Here is a 6185-nt window from a genome sequence, read left to right on the forward strand (position 1 = left end):
GGGTTGAGGTCAGGGCTCTGTGCAGGCCAGTCAAGTTCTTCCACACCGATCTTGACAAACAATTTATGTATGGACCTCGCTTTGTGCACGGGGGCATTGTCATGCTGAAACCGGAAAACGCTTTGGGGAAAAACTGTTGCCACTAAGTTGGAAGCACAGAATCGTCTATAATGTCATTGTATGCTGTAGCGTGCCTCTGCCCGGGCATTGCTCATGTCTGTCAGATTTTACAATGCCTGGACGGTTATTTAACGTATCCACTAGCCACATTTTATAGCAATCTGTCAGTCTATGACACAGTCGAGGTGATGTGTTGTTGATGCATGCAATGCCTGAGCAGGTTAACGACCAACGTAATGAGACTATGTTGGTCTCATTAAAGCTTGGTCGCAAATGGGTCTTCCAAATGGACAATGACCCCAAGCATACTTCCAAAGTTGTGGAAAAATGGCTTAAGGACAACAAAGTCAAGGTATTGGAGTGGCCATCACAAAGCCCTGACCTCAATCCTATAGAAAATGTGTGGGCAGAACTGAAAAGGTGTGTGTGAGCAAGGAGGCCTACAAACCTGACTCAGTTACACCAGCTCTGTCAGGAGGAATGGGCCAAAATTCACCCAACTTATTGTGGGAAAGTTGTGGAAGGTTACCCGAAACGTTTGAACCAAGTTAAACAATTTAAAGGCAATGCTACCAAATACTAATTGAGTGTATGTAAACTTCTGACCCACTGGGAATGTGATGACATAAAAGCTGAAATAAATCAGTCTCTCTACTATTATTCTGACATTTCACATTATTAATAAAGTGATGATCCTAACTGACCTAAAACAAGGAATTTTTACTCTGATTAAATGTCAGGAATAGTGAAAAACTGAGTTTAAATGTATTTAGTTACGGTGTGTATAAACTTTCGACTTCAACTGTACCTTAGTTGAATGCACTGACTAAATATGCTCTTTTCACACCATCAGACTTCTGATACCAATGCAGGGTGAAAGGCACAAAATGGTGAACCAGTATAAAAAACAAATGGTATAGAAAAGTATTTAGTATTTTGAAAATACAAATTACAGCTCTCGATTGTAGACCATGTTAGACCGGTGGGAGGGCAGATCATTGCCTCTAGTAAACCGGTGTCACGTTCCTGACCGGTTTTCTGTTATTTTGTATGTGTTTGACGGTCAGGGCGTGAGTTTGGGTGGGTAGTCTATGTTGTGTGTTTCAATGTTTGTTAAGGGTGACCTGATATGGCTCTCAATTATAGGCAGGTGGTTTTCATTTCCTCTGATTGAGAGCCATATTAAGGTAGGTATTTTCACACTGTTTGTTTGTGTGTGGTTGTCTCCTGTGTCTGTGTCAGTGTATGTTACGCCACACGGGACTGTTTTCAGTTTTGTTTGTTCGTTTTATGTAGTCAGTTTTCCTGTTATTGCGTTCTTCGTGTTTCATGTAAGTTCGTCGTCCAGGTCTGTCTACGTCGTTTATTGTTTTATGATTATTCAAGTGTTAGTCGTGTTTTCTGTGTTGTTTAATAAATAATATGTCGAACTACAACGCTGCATTTTGGTCGAATCACTACTCCTTTTCGGATGAAGAGGAGGAGGAACGCCGTTACAACCAGGGTTAGGAACAGTGTGGGGAGACTACCTAACCCAATTAAACTGGAACAACCATTCCAGTAACCGGTGAAAAAAAATTGAGCTAAATGATTAGATTAGTTTAGAAAAATGGATGTTATTTATCTTTGTGTAGCATATCAATCACTCATTGTACATGCAAAAACAGATATTAAAATACTTTTTTAAATCTACCTGAAGTAGAACATGCTGAGTAAAGTGCATTTGTTATCATAACTTTTAAAAAATGGAGTCTCATTTAGTTTTGAGTCAGTACCACAAAAGTAATCATTACTTTTCATTGACTGACTTCAACTTACTATAAGTATTGGAGTTAAAAATCCTTGGGTTTACAGTGATATAAGCTGCATTTAGAGCAGTCAAGTGAACTTCATACCTGATGTTGTGGCCCCTGCAGCAGCATTGTTCTCAGCCTCTCCAGACTGGTTCATTCTCTCTCTGATGTCTCTCCACCTGAGGCTTCAGGAGTTACAAGTGAAAGATTAAAGGACCTCTACAGAGTACCTAACCCGGATCCGGGAGCACCCCCCACACCCCCCACACTGATTAGCATCGCTAGCATAGCGTCACAATTAAATAGTAGCATCTAAATATCATTAAATCACAAGTCCAAGACACCCAATGAAAGACACAGATCTTGTGAATAAAACCACCATTTCAGATTTTTTAAATGTTTTACAGGGAAGACACAATATGTAAATCTATTAGCTAAACACGTTAGCAAAATGACACCATTTTCTTACTCCAACAGTTTCTTACTCCATCAGGTGCTATCACCAATTCGGCTAAACTAAGATATTGATAGCCACTAACCAACAAACAAATTCTTAAGATGACAGTCTGATAACATATTTATGGTATAGCATAGTTTTTTTTTTTTAAATGTGCATTTTTCAGGTATAAATCACAGTTCTACATTGCAGCTGCAATCTGATATAGTGCTGATGCAGCTAGAACAATTACAGAGACCAACGTTATATAACTAATTACTTGTCTTAAAACATTTCAGAAAAAATACACAGCGTACAGACATTGAAAGCCCAACATCTGGTGAATCCAAACAATATTTCAGATTTTTTAAATGTTTTATAGCGAAAACAAAATGTAGCGCTAAATTAGCATAACCAGGCCAGCCAGAACCAGCTGGACGCGCGCGACCAGTTCACATGCACGACAGATATATGAAATAACATCGTAAATTGGGTCTTACTATTGCTGGTCTTTCATCAGAATGTTGATCAAGGTGTCCTTAGTCCTGATGAGTCGTTCAATCCATTCACAATGGCAACTTCCCCTCTTCATTTAGCCTGGGTACTGGTCGACTGGCACGGCCCCTGTCCAAAGTTAAAAAACTCAAAGAACGGAACACGGCAAAACTCCCGAAAAAAATCTAATAATCTGATTAAACTATATTGAAAAAACATACATTACGGTGATATGGTCACATGTATCAAACAAACTTCGACACGGAGATAGTTTTCATCCGTAATGTCAGCATAACAAAAGTCAATGGCTTCTCTAAAACGCGCATCTCAGGAAACCGGAAGTTGTCGGTCACGCTAAAGAAATAGGTCTTATTTCACGTCAGTACAAGATAAACAAAAAATTTCTCCTCTGACGTCTTCCAGACACCCAGAGGAAGAAGAAGGAAGTGTGTTTCGGGTCATAGGTCGCGTGACCATATATAGGCAGAGCTTTGAAGCGAGCATACACATCTTGCAATCTTCTTCTGGCTCAGGGAAAGTGCTGTGAAATGACCTGTGTTTGACTCAGTGACAAAATTGGAACGGTTTTAGAAACCATAGCTTGTTTTCTATCCAATGGTATATGGTTATATGCATATAGTAACAGCAATAATTGAATAAGAGGCAGTTTTATCTGTAGAGGCAATTATGCTAATGTGAAAACAGCACCCCCTGTATTCTCAATTAAAGGAAATCATGAGTGGGAGTTCAGATCAATGTCTCTGGTAAACCACGCAGCATAGTTAGAACAGCTCTTAATAACCCTTTTAATCATATGTATCGTCACGATATTTTAATAAATTATTTCATCATATTTCATTTGAATTCAACAAGCTAAGAATTTTGTAAACATCAAATGAATTTAGACTGACGTGAAATGTATGTTTAAGGCTGTTCATCAAATCAAATTATATCTTGCAGACACCGAATACAATCACTTGAAAGTGGTACATTAATTATGTATTACCTTCTCGTCCATTTTCACGTTCTCTGTTCTCCCAGCTAGTTTAGTATTTGTATTAATCCACACGTTTCTGCTATGCGTAAAACGCCTACACGGAGGAAACTCCGAGATAGTCCAGATGTAAATAATAATCAGGAAGAACCGTGTTGTTTCTCTAATATCTTGTCACTGAGGAAGGATATTTTCTCGATGTGACAATTTTGTCTCTCCACGACTTTTAATCCGTAGGTGGTAGACTTGACTTTGGACTCCTCCCATCCCCATCGGGTAGCCAATCCGCTCCACATGCCACACGCGTCTAGTAGGCAACGGCTGAAAAACTTGATACATGATTCAGAAGATTCAGATCCCTGATAAATAAAATACATCTATATTTTACAAAATTATCAACTTAAATAAATGCAGTTAATGTATTGGTTTGGTAAGGGTCAATATCATAGGATGGATATAAAAATGATAATGAAAGCTGTTGGTTGAATCATTTAGCCACATAGATTATTTATTTTTTAAACGGGTTTCTTAAACTGTATGATCATGTGCTTAGGCACAAGCCATCAAAGCCATAATAACACCCGTGGGCACGTGTATGGAAGCTCTAACAAATGGCACGGGTATTGTAATTACAAGAGAGGTGCTGGCAAGAGTCGACCCCGATTTACATATGAATAAAGTGACACCTCCACCTCTCAAACAGACAGGCACACTTTCAGCCCCAATGGTTTTGCGCATTCCAATTGTCACAACACTTTATGCACAGACCCAACCAGCTTTTCTGACTAATTTATACAAACAAGCTGAGGATATTGCCTTCGCATACATAACAACCTATGTGACGAATAACTGTATTCGGATGTAATTATATTTGACCTTGTGTTCATTTACATTTAGAGGGAAACGTGTGCTGTGGGAACCATCGCACCTCCAGTGGCGACACATGTTCGCTAAATGATGTACAAATTCTAACAGGTAGGGAACAATACATCCATTGTCCATCCTTGGGAAAGGGCTGAACGAACATTTCCCAGACTGTCAAGTCAGGGAAGAGCAAAGTGAATTTGGTCAACGTACTAAAGGCCTAACATAGCAATTGAATGCATTGATCCACCATAGGAAGTGTTTTTGGGACTAATTCCATAGTGGCCAATCCCTACAATGCACAAAACATTCAGTGAACGCTGTGAAGGGTAACATGCTTGATAATCTGGAGCAAAAAAAAAAAATTAAAGAGTTAGCCTATAATATTGAGGAATAACCGATTATTTTCACAGAAATCGAATGTTGTGCATAGGATCACCATTGATTTATCAAAAGTGTTCACACTGCGTGTCGCTAATGTAGCTATTCAGACTAGCCTACAGTAATAGGTGTAGCCGCGGGTATATTTGAGAAAAGTCTGGCAAGTGTAAAAACACTCTGTAGTTTGTGGATGAAAGGGACCTCATGGCGTTGAGGCACGCGCTGTCATAGCCACACCAAACCTGGCACTTGTGCGTGAAAGACAAATGGCGTGTGTATGCCTATTACCGAAGAGCTGTTGGTGAAAGTTGACAAGTGAGGTGTTTGGCGAGAGTCGACGACCATTCAGTCTCCACCGCACACGCAGCACAGCCACAAATGGTGTTGCGCATTCTAATTGGCACAACTTTTTACGCTCAGACTCGACAGTTTATGGTTCTCGATTTTGATCAATTCAGACAGGATGCTGTGGGAACCATCGCACCTCAGTAAGTGGCGACACTTGTCTTTTAAATTATGTAGCCTACAAAATCTAACAGGTAGGCTCATAAACGAATGTGTAAATCCTTGTCTTTCCCAAGGGAAAGGGGCTAAGGGAAATTTCCCGGTCTGTCACGTCGGGGAACAGCAACGTGGATTTGGCCAATTGTCCATAAAAAGTATGGGCCATTCTCATTGCATTGTACCACATGTTGTAATCAGTATAAGTACTGATACATTCCATAACCTAAATTGCGCAAATGCTAACATATGGTTAAAATATCATATTTGTTAGCCATTTAGTAATTTAACAGTATTGTAGAAATATAATTTGTGTGCGCATTATTCAGATAAGTTGTTACACTAAAAAAAAGTAAGGAACGAATTCATGAACATCCAAGAAAAATACGATATTTCATCAGCATTTAGGTTTCTCTCGTGTAGTTTACACTGCCCTATCCTTCTTTGGCCAAATAGCCTTCAGATCAAAGGGATATCATGTCTCTCAGACACGCGCTACCATAACCACAAAAACCCAGGCACACAACCCAGAAGTTGAAATGTGACCTTCAGACCTAAGACTGACATACTAGGCAGAACGGACAGAAAGATTATGGCGTTT

At 39.5% G+C, this 6185-nt stretch overlaps 1 long non-coding RNA gene across 1 annotated transcript; it reads right to left on the minus strand.

The window, feature by feature from the left end:
* Nucleotides 1–972: 972 nt before the first annotated feature.
* Nucleotides 973–4052, minus strand: LOC129868958 (uncharacterized). Its single transcript, XR_008761842.1, has 3 exons — nt 3851–4052; nt 2850–2973; nt 973–2098 (listed from the first exon to the last, which is right to left on the minus strand). It is a non-coding gene; the product is annotated as an uncharacterized LOC129868958 (long non-coding RNA).
* Between the last annotated feature and the right edge of the window lie 2133 nt (nt 4053–6185).

Source organism: Salvelinus fontinalis, chromosome 13, assembly GCF_029448725.1.
Source record: "Salvelinus fontinalis isolate EN_2023a chromosome 13, ASM2944872v1, whole genome shotgun sequence".
Taxonomy (NCBI): domain Eukaryota; kingdom Metazoa; phylum Chordata; class Actinopteri; order Salmoniformes; family Salmonidae; genus Salvelinus; species Salvelinus fontinalis.